The sequence below is a fragment of the Pelophylax lessonae genome, assembly GCF_965119305.1.
Source record: "Pelophylax lessonae genome assembly, chromosome: 1".
Taxonomy (NCBI): domain Eukaryota; kingdom Metazoa; phylum Chordata; class Amphibia; order Anura; family Ranidae; genus Pelophylax; species Pelophylax lessonae.
The window spans coordinates 596,341,953-596,359,992 of NC_138768.1; the positions used below are offsets into that span (position 1 = coordinate 596,341,953).

At 46.9% G+C, this 18,040-nt stretch overlaps 1 pseudogene across 1 annotated transcript in view; it reads right to left on the minus strand.

The window, feature by feature from the left end:
- LOC309544601 (alcohol dehydrogenase 1-like) overlaps positions 1-18,040 on the minus strand; it is a 130,800-nt pseudogene that overhangs the window by 31,577 nt on the left and 81,183 nt on the right. The window contains exon 8 of the transcript XR_014226143.1: positions 10,350-10,485. The product of XR_014226143.1 is annotated as an alcohol dehydrogenase 1-like (transcript). The remainder of the gene's footprint in view (positions 1-10,349; positions 10,486-18,040) is intronic.

Consider the following 18,040-nt stretch of genomic DNA (forward strand, 5'->3'; position numbering starts at 1 on the left):
TTTGTTTTTTTGCAGCCACAGTGTAGCACCAGAGGCCAGAAAAATTAGGCATGTACACATGCATGAAAAAGTAGGTATTGTTGCAGCCGCTGCTGTAGCAGCGGCCTGAAAAATTGAGGTTTCAAGGCAGAAAGTGCACTAAAACATTGCGGCTTGAACCGTAGTTGGTGGCGGAGACGTCACGTAAGTCATCCGGCATGCAGAGAATGATTATATACAGCAGCGTGTGGACCATTTTTAGGCCAAGGCATCTCAGTCATCACCAGGCCTTTTTTAGTCAAATGCATCCCCCACTGTCAGTCCCTTCGGGATCCATGCCTCATTCATCTTAATAAACGTGAGGTAATCAAGACTTTTTTGACCTAGGCGACTTCTCTTCTCAGTGACAATACCTCCTGCTGCGCTGAAGGTCCTTTCTGACAGCACACTTGAAGCGGGGCAGGCCAGAAGTTCAATGGCAAATTGGGATAGCTCAGGCCACAGGTCAAGCCTGCACACCCAGTAGTCAAGGGGTTCATCGCTCCTCAGAGTGTCGATATCTGCAGTTAAGGCAAGGTAGTCTGCTACCTGTCGGTCGAGTCGTTCTCTGAGGGTGGACCCCGAAGGGCTGTGGCGATGCATAGGACTAAAAAAGCTCCGCATGTCCTCCATCAACAAGACGTCTGTAAAGCGTCCTGTCCTTGCCGGCGTGGTTGTGGTGGTAGGAGGAGGATTACTTTCACCTCTTCCCCTGTTGGATTCCCGTTGTGCTGTGACATCACCCTTATACGCTGTGTAAAGCATAGTTTTTAACTTATTTTGTAGCTGCTGCATCCTTTGCGACTGCCGGTAATTGGGTAACATATCACAGACTTTCTGCTTATACCGGGGGTCTAGTAGCGTGGCCACCCAGTACAGGTCGTTCTCCTTCAGCCTTTTTATACGAGGGTCTCTCAACAGGCATGACAGCATGAAAGACCCCATTTGCACAAGGTTGGATGCCGAGCTACTCATGTCCAATTCCTCGTCCTCACTGATGTCATTGAAGGTGTGTTCTTCCCCCCAGCCACGTACAACACCACGGGTACCAGATAGGTGACAACGAGCACCCTGGGATGCCTGCTGTGGTTGGTGTTCCTCCTCCTCAAAGCCACATTCCTCCTCTGACTCCTCTTCCTCACACTCCTCTTCCAGTGTTGCCGCAGGTCCAGCAATCGATGGTAAGGCTGTTTCTGGTGGTGGTGATGGTGACCACAACTCTTCCTCTTCCTCTTCACGCTCATCTACGGCCTGATCCAGCACTCTTCGCAGGGCACGCTCCAGGAAAAAAACATATGGGATGATGTCGCTGATGGTGCCTTCAGTGCGACTCACTAGGTTTGTCACCTCCTCAAAAGGACGCATGAGCCTACAGGCATTGCGCATGAGCGTCCAGTAGCGTGGCAAAAAAATACCCAGCTCCGCAGAGGCTGTCCTAGCACCCCGGTCATACAAATACTCGTTGACCGCTTTTTCTTGTTGGAGCAGGCGGTCGAACATTAGCAGTGTTGAATTCCAACGTGTCGGGCTGTCGCAAATCAAGCGCCTCACTGGCATGTTGTTTCGCCGCTGAATATCTGCAAAGTGCGCCATGGCCGTGTAGGAACTCCTGAAATGGCCACACACCTTCCTGGCCTGCTTGAGGACGTCCTGTAAGCCTGGGTACTTCTGCACAAAACGTTGCACAATCAGATTCAACACATGTGCCATGCACGGCACATGTGTCAACTTGCCCAAATTCAATGCCGCCAACAAATTGCTCCCGTTGTCACACACCACTTTGCCGATCTCCAGTTGGTGCGGGGTCAGCCACTGATCCACCTGTGCATTCAGGGCGGACAGTAGTGCTGGTCCGGTGTGACTCTCTGCTTTCAGGCAAGTCAACCCCAAGACAGCGTGACACTGTCGTATCCGGCATGTGGAATAGCCCCTGGGGAGCTGGGGGGGTGCAGTTGGTGTGGAGTAAGATGCAACAGCAGAAGAGGACTCAGCCGAGGAGGTTAGCAAAGAGGATGGAGTAGGAGGAGTAGAGGAGGTGGCAGCAGGCCTGCCTGCAAGTCGTGGCGGTGTCACCAACTCCTCTGCAGCAGAGCCACGCATTCCATGCTTGGCAGCCGCCAGCAGGTTTACCCAATGCGCAGTGTACGTTATATACCTGCCCTGACCGTGCTTTGCAGACCAGCTATCAGTGGTCAGATGGACCCTTGCCCCAACACTGTGTGCCAGACGTGATATGATTTCCTTTTCCACAATAGAGTACAGGTTGGGGATTGCCTTTTGTGAAAAATAATTTCGGCCGGGTACCTTCCACTGCGGTGTCCCAATAGCGACAAATTTTTTGAAGGCCTCAGACTCCACCAGCTTGTATGGTAAAAGCTGGCGGGCTAAGAGTTCCGACAAGCCAGCTGTCAGACGCCGGGCAAGGGGGTGACTCTGCGAGATTGGCTTTTTACGCTCAAACATTTCCTTGACAGACACCTGACTGTGGGCAGGTGACGAGCAGGAACTGCTGAAGGTGAGAGGCGGAGGGGCGGGTTGTTGATAGGGGGCATGGAGGACAGCAGTGGTTGACGTGGCTGAAGATGCTGGACCAGGAGGAGGATGGTGGCTTTCAGTTTGTGTGCTGCTTTTACTCATGTGTTGATCCCATAGGCGTTTGTGATGTGAGATCATGTGCCTTCGCAAAGCAGTTGTACCTAGGTGGGTGTTGGACTTCCCACGACTCAGTTTCTTTTGGCACAGGTTACAAATGGCATCGCTGATATCAGAGGCAGACACACAAAAAAAATGCCACACTGCTGAGCTTTGCAAGGACGGCATTCTGGTGGTGGCAACAGCTTGCGTTGATTGGCGTGCTGTCTGGCTGACCCCGGGTGCCGAATCTACATGCTGTCTGACTGCGCCACTAGCTCCTTGCGATGACCTCCTCCCCCTGCTTCCAACTCGTCTCCTCCTCCTCTCTGTCTCCCCATCTGAACTTTCCCCTTCTTATTCTGCTCTTCGAGCAGGCACCCAGGTGACATCCACAGACACATCGTCATCATCAGCCGCTTCACTTGACAACTCAGCAAAGGCAGCAGCAGCAGGTACAACATCATCATCATCACAATGTACGTCCATGTGTATAATGCTGCCTGACTGAGACATATCCCCGTTATCTACATCCTCTAGCACTAATAGTTGCGCATCACTTATTTCTTCAAACTGATGTGAAAATAACTCCACTGACGGATCAAGTGAAGCGGCTGTGGTGCTAGTGTTGGTGGTGGTGCCGGCGGGCTGGCGAGTGGTAAATTGAGAGGTGCCCGAAGCTGAGCTGGAGGAGGATGGTGCATTAGGGTTCCGAGCAGAAGCTGTAGACGATTGGGTGTCTTGTGTAAGCCAGTCAACTATGGCCTCAGAATTTTTTGAGTTCAGGGTCTGTGGTGGCCTCTGAACACTGGGCATTATTCTAGGGCCTAAGGAAATCACAGCACCACGACCACGACGGCCCTTGCGGGGTGGCCTGCCTCTGCCTGTCATTTTCTTTTTTAATGTGTTGTGTACTATGAGTGCAAGGTGCTGTGCCACCCTATAGGAGTGTTGGGCAGTGGGTACAGTACACTCTGTGGACCTGACAGTCACTGGCACTCAGGCAACTGCAATTAAAAAATATATATATTTTTTTTACTTGGCAAGCTGCTGTGCCACCTTATATATCACTGGTGGGTGGGCAGTGGCACAGTACACTCTCTGTGGACCTGACAGCAGTCACTGGCACCCAGGCAACTGCAATTTTAAAAAATATATATTTTATTTTACTTTGCAAGCTGCTGTGCCACCTTATATATCAGTGGTGGGTGGGCAGTGGCACAGTACACTCTCTGTGGACCTGACAGCAGTCACTGGCACCCAGGCAACTGCAATTTTAAAAAATATATATTTTATTTTACTTTGCAAGCTGCTGTGCCACCTTATATATCAGTGGTGGGTGGGCAGTGGCACAGTACACTCTCTGTGGACCTGACAGCAGTCACTGGCACCCAGGCAACTGCAATTTTAAAAAAATATATTTTATTTTACTTTGCAAGCTGCTGTGCCACCTTATATATCAGTGGTGGGTGGGCAGTGGCACAGTACACTCTCTGTGGACCTGACAGCAGTCACTGGCACCCAGGCAACTGCAATTAAAAAATATATATTTTTTTTTTTACTTTGCAAGCTGCTGTGCCACCTTATATATCAGTGGTGGGTGGGCACACAGTGGCACTGCAGTGGGCACAGTACACTCTGTGGACCTGACAGTAACTGGCAGCCCAGGCAACTGCAATAATAAAAAATATTTTTTTTTTTCAATTTATTGCAACAAGATGCTGTGCCACCGTATATATATCAGTGGTGGGCAGTGCACTGCAGTGGGTACAGTGCACTCTGTGGACCTGACACAGCACTCACTGCAATTATGACAGAGGAAAAAAAAAATATTTTTTAAAATGCCAGGTACTGTGCCTGTGCCACCCGAAATGAGTGTGGTGTGCACACAGTACAGTCTGTGGTAGGTCTGTGGCCTCTCACACACAGCGGGCAGGCAACTGCAGTGTACAATAGATATATATAGATATATATATAAAGAAAAAACTCTATTACCTTACCAGCCCTTAAAAGGGCTTTTGGGGACACTATATATATATATATGTATATATATAAATAAAAAAAATCCTCAATTACCAGCCCTTAAAAGGGCTTTTGGGGACACTAGATAGATATAGATATATATATATAAGAAGAAACAACTCAATTACCAGCCCTTAAAAGGGCTTTTGGGGACGCTAGGTATATATATATATATATATATATATATATATATATAAAAAAAACACAAATACCAGCCCTTAGAAGGGCTTTTTGGGGTGCTGATATTACAGCAGTAGTGGACCAAGAACACTGCAAGACCAGGAACACTGACTAACTGTCCCTAGCTTAACAGCAGCAGCAGCAGCAGCAGCAGCAGCAGCAGCAGCTCTCTCCCTACTCTCACTACACACACTGCTTCAGAATGATCTAAGATGGATGCTGCCCTTGCTTATTTATAGGAGGTGGGAGGGTGTGGGAGGGAGGTATGCTGATTGGCTGGAAATGTGTCTGCTGACTGTAAAGTTCAGGGTCAAAGTTTGCCTCAATGATGTCTTATGGGGGGCGGACCGAACATCGCATATGTTCGCCGGCAGCGGCGAACGCGAACATGCTAAGTTCGCCGGGAACTGTTCGCCGGCGAACAGTTCTATACATCTCTAATCTTACACACTTCAACTTGTTGCACGCACCTGACCTGACCCTAAGTCACCTAACTTATTATTTCATAACTTATTTTATTGTGATTTTATTTTCATATTTTATTTTTATATGAATTGAATTTACTGTTACTACATTGTGGGAATAATTATTTTCAATGCATTTAGGCTTTAGCACTGTTGTTTTTTTGATACTGTGTGGACTCGAAGTGTGGGCAGGGCACACTGGGGGCAACGATGATATTATATCGATTGCACAGGCACTTTATTCGCACAGCCAAGTTGTGTTTGTTAGTAGTTTGTTTCTTGATGCACTTTAAGCGCTGCCGCTGTAGCACCTTTGTTTGTTTCATATTTTCTTTTTATTGGAAAGATTTGGTATAGCAGCTTTTATTATACACTGCCTTTATTTTCGTATGTGCTGATTTACAAATGAATGACATTATACACATTTTTTGGAGCTTTATGGAACCTGCCATCTACTGTTCTGGCAGTGGTAATTTTTTTAAAAGTAACGAGTAACGATGCAGCACAAAAAAAAATTTTTGGAGTAGAAGTATCGAAATCATCGGAAAAATGTAGTGAAGTAAAAGTAGAAGTAGGAGAAAAAAATTCTACTTTAGGAAAGTACAGATACCGCATTTCGGTACTTAAGTACAGTACTTAAGTAGTTCTACTTCGTTACTATACATCTCTGGGTAGTGACTGTGGAAGTACTGAGGCCAGAGACAGACAGGTGACTAACATTTCCAGAAGGAGCTTTCAATGCTAATCTTAAAAAAAAAAACTATTCTCAAATATGTGTTAGGCTTATCAGGGTACTTTTATAGTGCAAAACTGAAAGGAAACTTAGTAGGATAGGAATATAGGAGCTGTCATTTCTGATTTGTGCAGGTTCTAGGTACTGTCATGTATGTTTTTAATCACTATTTAGTGTGCCGCTGACTTCGAACAACCATGTGCATATAAGGTGTTGTGATACCCAAATACACATGCTTATCCCAGGCCCGTGACTTAACAAGTATTAATGAAAGAATATAGATAACTTCCTTTAACCGCTTGCCGCCCGCCCGCCGTCATATTACGGCGGAGCGGTGCGACCATTGTTCTGGGCCGCCGTCATATGACGGCGGTTCTTTCAGCAGGACAGGCGATCGCCGCCCTGCACTGCCGGTGTCGCCATGTCCCCGGGACACAGCCCGTCACCAGCAGGGGGGAAACAGCCAATGGGCATGGCTGTTTCCCACGTGATCGGCTGTGTTCCAATGACACAGCCGATCACAATAGAGGAGCCCACAAGATGACCGCGCATGCGCGATCGGGAGCGCGCAGCCCGGTCAGGTCAGTGGCTCTGTGTTCCCTAGGAACACAGCTAGTCACCGGCGGTAGTAAACAGTCACTGACAGTGACTGTTTACTATGTGATCGGCTGTGAATCCATTCACAGCCGATCACAAAATGTAAACAGAGCAGTAACTCACTGTTACTAGCTCTTCTCTCCTCACACAGTTTCCAGTGTGAGGAGAGCAGAGCTAGAAATAGTGAGTTACTGCTCTGTACACATGTCACAATGTAAAAGCACACAAATAAATGTCCCCACACAGTCCTTAGCCCCCCCCCCCAATTGCACCTGTCACCCAACAGTCACCTCATCAGTGCCCAGAAATTGACACCCATAAGCCTACGTTCACATGTGAGCGTAGCGATCGCGGGCAGAATCACCGCGATTCTGCCCCCGATCCGGAAATCATTGCAAATCGCGGGGCGCCTGTGCATTGCCCGTGATTTGCAATAGCACCCCAAATGCTGTGCAATGTTGCCGTGATTTCCGCCTGCCGAATCGCAGTAACATCGCGCAAACAACGCATGCCGCCCAAAAAAGGTACAAGAGTTTCTTTGGGGCGTCATGCGTTGTTTGCGCGATGTTACCGCGATTCGGCAGGCGGAAATCGCGGCAACATCGCACAGCGTTTGGGGTGCTATTGCAAATCACAGGCAACGCACAGGCGTCCCGCGATTTGCAATGATTTCTGGATCGCGGGCAGAATCGCAGTGATTCTGCCCGTGATCGCTACGCTCACATGTGGACATAGCCTAAAGTGCACCTGTCACCAGAGACTGCCATCAGTACCGCCGTGCACCATCTCCCGTCACCTGTCACCCATCGGTGACCATCACCCGTCACCTGTCACCCCATCAGTCATCGTCACCTGTCACCCCATCAGTCATCGTCACCTGTCACCCCATCAGTGATCGTCATCTGTCACCCCATCAATCATCGTCACTTGTCACCCCATCAGTGATCGTCATCTGTCACCCCATCAGTGATCGTCATCTCTCACCCCATCAGTGATCGTCATCTGTCACCCCATCAGTGATCGTCATCTCTCACCCCATCAATCATCGTCACCTGTCACCCCATCAGTGATCGTCATCTGTCAACCCATCAATCATCGTCACCTGTCACCCCATCAGTCATCGTCACCTGTCACCCCATCAGTCATCGTCATCTGTCACCCCATCAGTCATCGTCACCTGTCACCCTATCAGTCATCGTCACCTGTCAACGATGTATTTTGGGGTGCAATTTTTGCTATATACATGCAACCACTTACCGACCGCCTAACGACTATATACGTCGGCCATTAAAAGCTAAATACTGGGGTTATGGCAGCAGATAGCCCCCATAACCCCGGTATTTTTTTAAACGGCGGGCGGTTGGCTTTCAGATAAGGGTAGTCCCAGTGGCGGATTCGCCGCAGAATTACCCTTACGGTGCAGGGGAAGAGGTCCCCCCCCCTCCCGCCGCGTCCCAGACGTTTTCCCAGCTTACCGGACCCGCCGGCAGCGGGGAAAACTATCCGGTCCCGGATCCTCAGAGACAGGAAGTCGAGTGAGGGCAAGATGACCCTCACTCGACTCTATGGTCTTGGAGGACCGGAGCTACGTCAAAAGTCGTTGCCTAGCAACCGGTTTAAAGGGCCGTTTTTTTTTTTTTACTTTTACAACAATTTTTTTTTTCTTTTTTAGTGTAGTTGTGAGGTGTGAGGTCTTTTTGACCCCAGATCTCACAATAAAGAGGACCTGTCATGCCTATTTCTATTACAAGGGATGTTTACATTCCTTGTAATAGGAATAAAAATGATCAAAACATTTTTTTTTAAACTGTGTAAAATAAAAAAATAATAAATAAAAAAAATAGGAAAAAAAAAAAAAATGAAAATATCCCCGTTAGCTCGCGTGCAGAAGCGAATAAATACGCAAGTCCCGCCCACATATGTAAAAGGTGTTCAAACCACACATGTGAGGTATCGCCGCGATCGTTAGAGCGAGAGCAATAATTTGAGCCCTAGACCTCCTCTAAGCTAGTAACCTGTAGAAATTTTTAAAATGTTGCCTATGGGGATTTTTAAGTACCAATGTTTGGCGCCATTCCGTGAGCGTGCGCAATTTTGAAGCATGACATGTTGGGTATCTAATTACTCGGCGTAACAATATCTTTCACATTATGGAAAAAAATTGGGCTAAATTTACTGTTTTCTTATATTTTAATTTAAAAAAGTGAATATTTTTCAAAAAAATTGCATTTGGAAGACTGCTGCGCAAATATGGTGTGATAAAAAATATTACAACAATCTCCATTTTATTCTCTAGGGTCTCTGCTAAAAATATATATATAATGTTTGGGGGTTCTAAGTAGTTTTCTAGCAAAAAAAATGATTTTAGCTTGTAAACACCAAGTGTCAAAAATAGGTCCAGTCTTAAAGTGGATAAATGGACAACTTTGTGTAAAGTGCTACTTGGATGTTAGGCGTCTGTATGTGGCTAAGCTGTGTAAAAGTGTTACACATGTGGTATCGCCATACTCAGGAGGAATAGCAAAATGTATTTTGGGGTGCAATTTTTGCTATGTACATGCTATGTGTTGGAAATATTTCATAAATGGACAACTTTGTGTAAAAAAAAAAATGCATTTTCATTTTCTTTCCACATTTTACAAAAACTTGTGGGAAAAAATGACACGTTCAAAAGACTCATTATGCCTCAAAAATTATACGTTGGGGTGTTTGCTTTCCAAAATGGGGTCATTTTATGGGGGTTTCCATTGTCCTGGTGCAATTGTCAAAAGTGCGATAGGTTGTCAGGAAATGATATGTGTAATTTATGCTCCTAGAATGCCGGACGGTGTTACTTGGATGTTAGGCCTCTGTATGTGGCCAGGCTGTGAAAAAGTCTCACACATGTGGTATCGCCATACTCAGGAGGAGTAGTAGAATGTGTTTTGGGGTGTAGTTCCAAGTATACATATGCTGTGTGAGAGAAATAACCTGTTAATAGGTCAATTTGTAAAAAATAAAAAAAAAATCTTCATTTTGCAAAGAATTGTGGGAAAAAAATTACAACTTCAAAAAACTCACCATGCCCCTTATTAAATACCTTGGAATGTCTACTTTCCAAAAAGGGGTCATTTGGGGGGTATTTGTACTTTCCTGACCTTTTAGTGTCTCAAGAAATGAGATAGGACTTCAGTACATCAGGTATGATCAAGTGTGATCAATTTTCAATGAATAGCACCATAGCTTGTGGACTCTATAACTTTCACAAAGACCAAATAATATATACTTATTTGGGTTATTTTTACCAAAGATAAGTAGCAGTATAAATTTTGGCCAAAATTTGTGAAGAAAAATTACTAATTTGCAAAATTTTATGACAGAAACAAAGAAAAATGCGTTTTTTCACGATATTTTCAGTCTTTTTTTATTTATAGCACAAAAAATAAAAAACCCAGTAGTGATTAAATACCATCAAAAGAAAGCTCTATTTGTGTGAAGAAAAGGACACAATTTTTTTATGGGTACAGTGTTGCATGACTGAGTAATTGTCATTCAAAGCGTGAGAGCGCTGAAAGCTGAAAATCGGTCTGGGCAGGAAGGGGGTGAAAGTGCACTGTAGGAAAGTGGTTAAACACTGTCCATAATTGCAGCTCCTGTTTTTCTGTCTTGCTCGGTTCCTTTGAAGAAAACAGAATATGACATCAGCATTTTATGCTAAACTGTACCTCCAATTAGAGAACCTTTCCATGTGCGTCCTGTGAGAAGTAGGAATGGATTAAAGGTGATCATTTCACTTTGGGCAGCTATGCCTATTATCACACTGGTCCCATATCCTGGATGAGTACACTCCAGCGCTGCTTTCTAATTCAATAAGAAAAAAGTAATAATGAAGATAAAAGGATTGTAATGTTTTAAAAAGCACATTTCTCTTACGTCCTCTGACAGTCGCCGCCCACTCATACAGTCTTCACCAATGGCTATTGACCTCTTACCCACAGGAGCAAGCTAGGCATAAGACTTGTTAAAAACAAAGCAATTTACATAGACACACCTACAGGGGGCTGTCCCACTGGTCCAATACCCCCGGCTAGCCTCATTCCCAATTCAGTTTTTCTTCTGCCTAGATAGGAGTAAGATAGGCTTTCCCTGTGCTGGGGCTACATGTCTCAGCCTTTCTTCTGTTTTATTACTTTTATTTTCTGCAAAAGTGTTTTCTTGCACCACTAGCTTTTTATTCGTTCTGCGCTTAGTTAGTCGGATCTTCAGAAGACTACAGCGTTTGCGGTGCTGGGAATCGGACTGGTCGTCCTGGTACTCCAGGACAGAGGATCTTATGGAATCCCAGCCCGCCATTGAGCGTTTAGCAGGCTATGCGTATGCCCTGGCCTCGCAAACGACCTGCCCCTGTCCTCAGGGGTGAACGCCCGCAAGGTGGCCACCTCGCCAGGATGCCTCAGTTGCGGTCTGACCGTTTGTGGCCTATGTCCTGTCTTTGGCGGGCGGCAACCCCGCCACCTGGGGTGGGAGGTTCCCGTCGTGGAGAGGCGCCCACGCCATCTTGGTCGGGTAAGTAGTACTCTGTGTGGGGCCTCTGTGTGGGATGACAGTCTACTGGGTCTGTTCTCCCTCCCTTGTGTCTGTGTCTGGGGCTCGCATCCTCCTGGTCCCTGCTGGGGAGTTACTGTGTGCGGAACACTGTGTGGGGGTTTGTGAGGGTCCCTACCCTGTCGGCACTTTTTTGTGTTTTGTGTGGGGGTTCAGACATGTGGCGGTGGACCGCTGCAGTAAAAAACCGCGGGTCCGCCATGTTGGGTATGGGCGGCTGTCTGGCCTCACTGTGGGCTCTTCAGCAGCCATTTTCCTCTGCAGTATTGGCGCCGTTCAGGCGCCATCTTGTGTATGGCACGGTTCTGTGTGTACACGTGTCGGCGGCCATTTTCCCGGAGCCTCCCATTCAATCAATAGGCATCCATTTTTCCTTAGTCTGTGCTTGCCTGGCTCTAGCGGTCTGACATCACTTCCTTTTCCTGCATACAGCGGAATCGTTCGGCAGAAGGGTAACGCTCCTGGGGGTCTTTCTTGCTGTTTTGGGGGATATTCTCTGGCTATTGGTCATTTTTTGATATCTGTGGGTGCTTCAGTTAGGGTCCTGATTGTGGTGCATGATGGTGGGTATCTCCGCCGTCGCGTCTTAAAGGGCCAGCGCCATACAAACTTTTGTTTATTTTCATGGGAGTCCCAGGATAGCAAACTTCCTCCCAGGCTTTGGCGGGTGATTCAGGTGCGCCTGAATCTTCTACCCTTACTGCTTCTCTTGCGACTTAGTGTCCAAGGGGGCTTTAGTGATGTCAGACTGGACTGTTTAGCTTAAGGCCTGGGCTTTTCACTATCCTCTGCTTCTGAGGTTGCTATGGTTGCATTGGACAGTATACCCCCTGAGGGGTCTCAGTCCTTCCATTCGGATGGGGAGGCGGAGGATGGGGGTCAGAGGCTCCTCTAGCAGCTCGGCTGTCTGGTGTCACGTTTAATGTGGCTGACGAGCTGGTCGGCTGACCAGACTTCCAGGAAGACGGTGTCTAACATCCCTTAGGAGGGGAATCGTCTTTTTGGGGATTCTCTGAACGAGTTGGTTAAAGGAGGCATTGGGAGCAGAGTAGTCAGAGGAAGCCCTGGGCGGGCAAGCAAAAATTTACCCATGCCGGCCCGGCGGGTCCTTCCGCCTCCACCTGCAGGGACGCCCTCACCCATTACAGGGGTGGGGGGACGTCTGCGCGGTTTCCTAGCCCTTTGGCTGCTCCGGGTTCCGGACAGATGGGTTCTGGAAATCATTAGATCGGGATACAAGCTTGAATTCCTTTCGCGGCCAGCGGACAGATTATTTCCCTCAAATCTTCATTTGACCCCAGATCGGTTACACGATCTTCATCGGGCGGTTCAGGATTTCCTCGCCCAGGGAATGATCGTCCCGGTGCCTCTTCGGGACAGGTTTCGGGGGTTTTACTCAAATCTGTTCACTGTGCCCAGAAAGGTGGGTAAGGTACGTCCAATTTTGGACTTGAAAGCTCTTAACAGCTTCATGCGAGTTCAAAAATTCCGCATGGAATCACTCCGCTCAGTGGTAGCCTCTTTGAGCCCGGGAGATATCCTGGCTTCCATCGACCTCAAGGATGCGTATTTACACATCCCCATATTCGAGGGTCATCAGAGGTACCTCAGTTTCGAATCGCGGAGGACCACTATCAGTTTCTGGCGTTACCTTTCGGTCTCGCTTCGGCTCAGAGGGTGTTTACCAAAGTACTGGCCCTGTTAACGAGCGCAGGGAATTGCGATCTTGGGATATCTGGACGATCTCCTGTTAAGGTCGAGTGCCAGTCAGAGCCTGCTGCACGATCTGTCCACGACAGTTCAGACGCTCCAGGAGTTCGGGTGGACCATCAACGTTCAGAATTCGACATTGTCTCCTTCGGTTCATCTCCGCTACTTGGGGATGGTCCTGGACTCCGCCCAAGCAAAAGTGTTTCTGCCGGAGAACAAACTCCGGACTCTGCAGGATGAGGTCAGGTCCCTCAGGGACAACGACTCCTCGTCGCTCAGGACCTGTATGAGGTCCCTGGGGTTGATGGTGTCAGCCTTCGAGGCGATACCGTTTGCACAGTTTCACACGCGGTCTCTCCAGGCGGAGATACTGGCCAAGTGGGACAGACTTCCTCAGTCCTTGGACCTGAGGGTGTCTTTGAGTCGCCCGACCAGAGAGGATCTTCTGTGGTGGCTCCAGTCTCCAGCCGTAGCGGAGGGGCAGTCCTTCCGGCTGTTGTTGTGGACGGTGATTACCACGGATGCCAGCCTGTTGGGCTGGGGTGGCGTTCTGGGCACACTGTCTGCCCAGGGCACTTGGTCGGTGGAGAAATCCTCGCTACCGATAAACATTTTGGAATTGCGAGCGATCAGGCTGTGCCTGCTCCATTGGTCGGATCGTCTTCGGGGCCGCCCCGTCCGGGTACAGATGGACAATGCTGCTGCAGTGTCCTATATCAATCACCAAGGGGGCACCGATTATCTGAGCCACCAGTCCCTGGACCAGGGGGAATGGTTCCTGCACCCGGAGGGGTTTTCAGATGCTGTGTGCGAGATGGGGATCCCCGGATGTGGATCTGTTCGCGTCCCGGCTACACAGCAAGGTGGGAAGGTTCGTGGAAAGAACACGTGATCCTCTGGCAGACGCCTCGGATGCCTTGGAATCAGTATCGTCTGATTTATGCCTTCCCTCCGAGTTGTTGTCCAGGTTCCTTCACAGGTTGGTCTCGGAACCGAAGTTGGTGATTCTGGTGGCCCCGGAATGGCCGCGCCGGTCTTGGTACGCGGACATCATGCAACTGGTGGTCGAGCCTCCCTGGCGGCTCCCGTTACGAGACGATCTGCTGTCTCAGGGGCCGATATTCCATCCTGCTTTACAGTCGCTGGCCTTAACGGCGTGGCTTCTGAGAGATCAAGGTCTCTCTGCAGCGGTCATTCCTACCCTACTTAAGGCTAGGAAGGCTTCGTCCGGTAAGATCTATTACCGTACCTGGAAGGCTTATTTTGCCTGGTGTGAGTCCAGGGGCCTCCATCCTCGCTCCTTTTCGGTGGCGAGGGTGCTGGCCTTCCTGCAAACTGGTGTGGACTAGCGTCTTGCGCTGACCACGATTAAAGGTCAGTTGTCGGCACTGGCCATTCTTTTCCAACGCCCTTTGGTGTCGAATTCTTTGATACGCACCTTTATTCAAGGAGTGCATCATTTGGCTCCTCCTAGGAGGGCGCCTTTACCTCCTTGGGACCTGAACTTGGTCCTGTCCATTTTGCAACGTCCTCCCTTTTCAAACATCAGGGAGATTCCTCTGCCTGTGCTGTCATGAAAGGTTGCCTTTCTGGTGGCAATCACATCTGCACGCAGAGTGTCGAAGCTGGCGGTCCTGTCCTGTCACTCCCCTTACCTGGTGGTTCATAGGGATAAGGTGGTCTTGCGACCTAACCAATCCTTTCTTCCCAAGGTGGTTTCGGATTTCCACCTTAACGAAGATATTGTCTTGCCTTCGCTGTGTGCGAATCCTAAGCATCCTAAGGAGTTTGCTCTGCACTCCCTGGATGTGGTCCGGGCGATCAGGGTGTACCTGTCGTCTACTGAATCCTTCAGGAAGTCAGATTCTCTTTTCGTCCTTCCCGAGGGACCTTGGAAGGGTATGGCTGCGTCTGCGGCGATCATTTCAAAATGGATCAGAGAGACGATTGTACAGGCCTATTTGTTTAGGTAACGGGTACCGCCCTTCCTTGTCAAGGCGCACTCTACCAGAACGGTGAGTGCGTCCTGGGCTTCCAGCAATGGGCTTCGGTGGCCCAAGTGTGCCAGCTTGCGACTTGGTCGTCGGTACACGCCCTTTCCAAATTTTACAAACTTGAGGTTCTGGCATCTGCAGATGCTTCCTTTGGCCGCAAGATTCTGTGTGCGGCAGTGCCTTAAGGGGGCCCTAGTTTTGCTGGTCCCTGGCTGTTGGGTTTGTTTCCCCTTGGTTATTTGCTTTCCTGGGTTATTTGCTCCAGTTGAGCTTTTCTGTTACCCAGAGGTTTTACCTTTCTGTTCAGATAAGGTTCCCTTCTCTGACCTGGGTGCTATGTTGCCTTTGTGACCGTTGCACTTCCCACCCCTCATGTCTACACTGCTTTGGGACATCCCATTGGTGAAGACTGTATGAGTGGGCGGCGACTGTCAGAGGACGTAAGAGAAAACTGAATTTTTGTAAAATCTTACCGTAAAATTCCTTTCTCTGAGTCCTCTGACAGTCGCCGCCCCCGCCCCTCTTTTGGGGTTCATGGACTATCTACTGCTTGCTACCAAACTGAATTGGGAATGAGGCTAGCCGGGGGTATTGGACCAGTGGGACAGCCCCCTGTAGGTCTGTCTATGTAAATTGCTTTGTTTTTAAGAAGTCTTATGCCTAGCTTGCTCCTGTGGATAAGAGGTCAATAGCCATTGGTGAAGACTGTATGAGTGGGCGGCGACTGTCAGAGGACTCAGAGAAAGTAAGATTTTACAAAAATTCAGTTTGTTCCTTCACTGTCCGAAAATTAAACTTAGGGATTCACACTGAACTTGAACACAGTTTGGCATGTGAACTAAGTGAGTTCAAAGTGGAAGTTAAAACAACATTAGTTTAAAACATGTAATGTTTTAAATGTTTTTTCTTTTTTCATAGTATTCTTTATAGACTGTAATTTAACTGGGATAATGATAAATAGCAAGGTTGAATATTGTTGTTCTATATACCAGAAGTGGTATCCTGAGATGTTATTGATGTCACCAATAGCCAGGATAATACCCCATCAAGCAGGATTGGGGATTGTTATGCAGGAATCCTAAAACTCATGCTAAGAGGGGGTTTTATTATTGACAATATGAATATAATAATTAATTTGAAAATATTGCCTTAAACAAGTGGTTTGTTGTATCGGTGTAGCCAAGCATTGCCATATTGTAGACTAAGCAGGCAAATTACTGTGAAGGCCTTTTTAGACTAATGACAGAATAATTGGGGGGTGAAGGATTTTTAAAAAATGAATTTAGAGAACTAGGCTGTAAGTTGAAGAAAAGTTTTATTCTCTGCCTTTGAAATTCACAACAAAACAAACATATAAAAGAATACATACATTGTATGATCTTGTTACAAAAAAAGGGTTTGGGTTTCAGCAGCACTGACTTTGAATGGGTGCTATGCTATGGGGACCTGTAGAGGTACATTGAGGTGTTGGCCAAGTTAGAAAATAATGGGGGAGATGGATACAGTCAGACAGGGACAAAGATTACAATGTACTAGATGGTGAAATGGTAGAGGATAAGGGGAGAGGGGGCTATGACAGGTAATAATGAGGACCTAAGGTTAAAAAATCTACACTGAAAAAGTTTTATAACAAAAATTATATCATAACTCAAAATGCAAAATTGAACCATGGTTTAAAATGTCCACAAATAGCAGAAGTATTGTGAGCAAAATGGTTGAATTTTTCATGTGTGATGAACACTTTGATTTAAATGGTAATTTAGAATCTTGGTTTGGCTCTTAACACAATTATGCTTGTTGATATTCCTGATGATTATCTTTTTCAGAGGGATGAGGTAAATAGAAAAGGCGGTGGTGTCTGTCTGTGTGATCTAAAAGTGAGAAAATGTATTTTGTTTATTGTAACAGAGTAGTAACTTTTATGAGTGGCATTACATATGGTTGTGCATACTGCTAATTTAGTTATATGAGTCAGGAAAAACAGAATTGGCTGCTTACCGAAACAAAGTGGGTGGCACAGGCAGGGCCAGAGATAATATTGGGAGAATTTAGTTACTTAACTAAAGGACAGAAATGTACATTTGTATTGTTGAGTTACTTTATAGTGCACAGAAACCTCAGCTTGCACTAATGATGCTCTGCTAAATTTGTTAATGTCAAACAATGCAGAATTTATAAAAAATGTTCATATTAAGAAAAACCTGGGTAGCAGTGACCAGAACATGATTTTATTTAATCTAAGCTGCCAAAAAACAAGCACTCGGAAGACATACACACTTAATTTTAACTAAGATATTTGCCATTGCCTATAAAGATTTAGATTAGGAGGAAATACAGAAAATACAGAATATACATGAAAATGTTTTAAATCAGATTTTATACAACTCATACCCATAGGTAAGAAAAATAAAAGGTTAAAAACAAAAACTACCGTGACTTACTCCTGTTGTTAAAATCCATAAACACAACCCTAACACTAAAATTCCTGCATCTACAGACATGCATGATCTAACACTAACCTATCTAGCCCTGTCAAGAATAAATCAGTATACTTACCTTTTTTGAATCTGATCTTATCCAGTCTCCAGCGGTGGAAGCTCTGCAGAGGACACAGTCGAAAACAGCTGTGAAATGAATGGGGAGTAATGTCTCCCATAGAGTTACTATGGGGCTTCTGTTGTCGGATGTGTCCTCTGCACCCACCTCCACAGCAAAGCCACAGCTGACAGCTCAGCATGGGATCGGGTCGGATCAGCTTCAAAAAATGTATGTACAGTATCTCACAAAAATGAGTACAACCCTCACATTTTTGTAAATATTTTATTCTATCTTTTCATGTGACAACACTGAAAAAATGACACTGACATGAGTACACCCCTAAGTGGAAATGTCCAAATTGGATCCAAAATGTAAATATTTTGTGTGGCCACCATTATTTTCCAGCACTGCCTTAACCCTCTTGGGCATTGAGTTCACCAGAGCTTTACAGGTTGCCACTGGAGTCCTCTTCCACTCCTCCATGACGACATTACAGAGCTGGTTGATGCAATATGGGTCCAAGTTGGACACTTTTCCACTTAGGGGTGTACTCACTTTTGTTGCCAGCG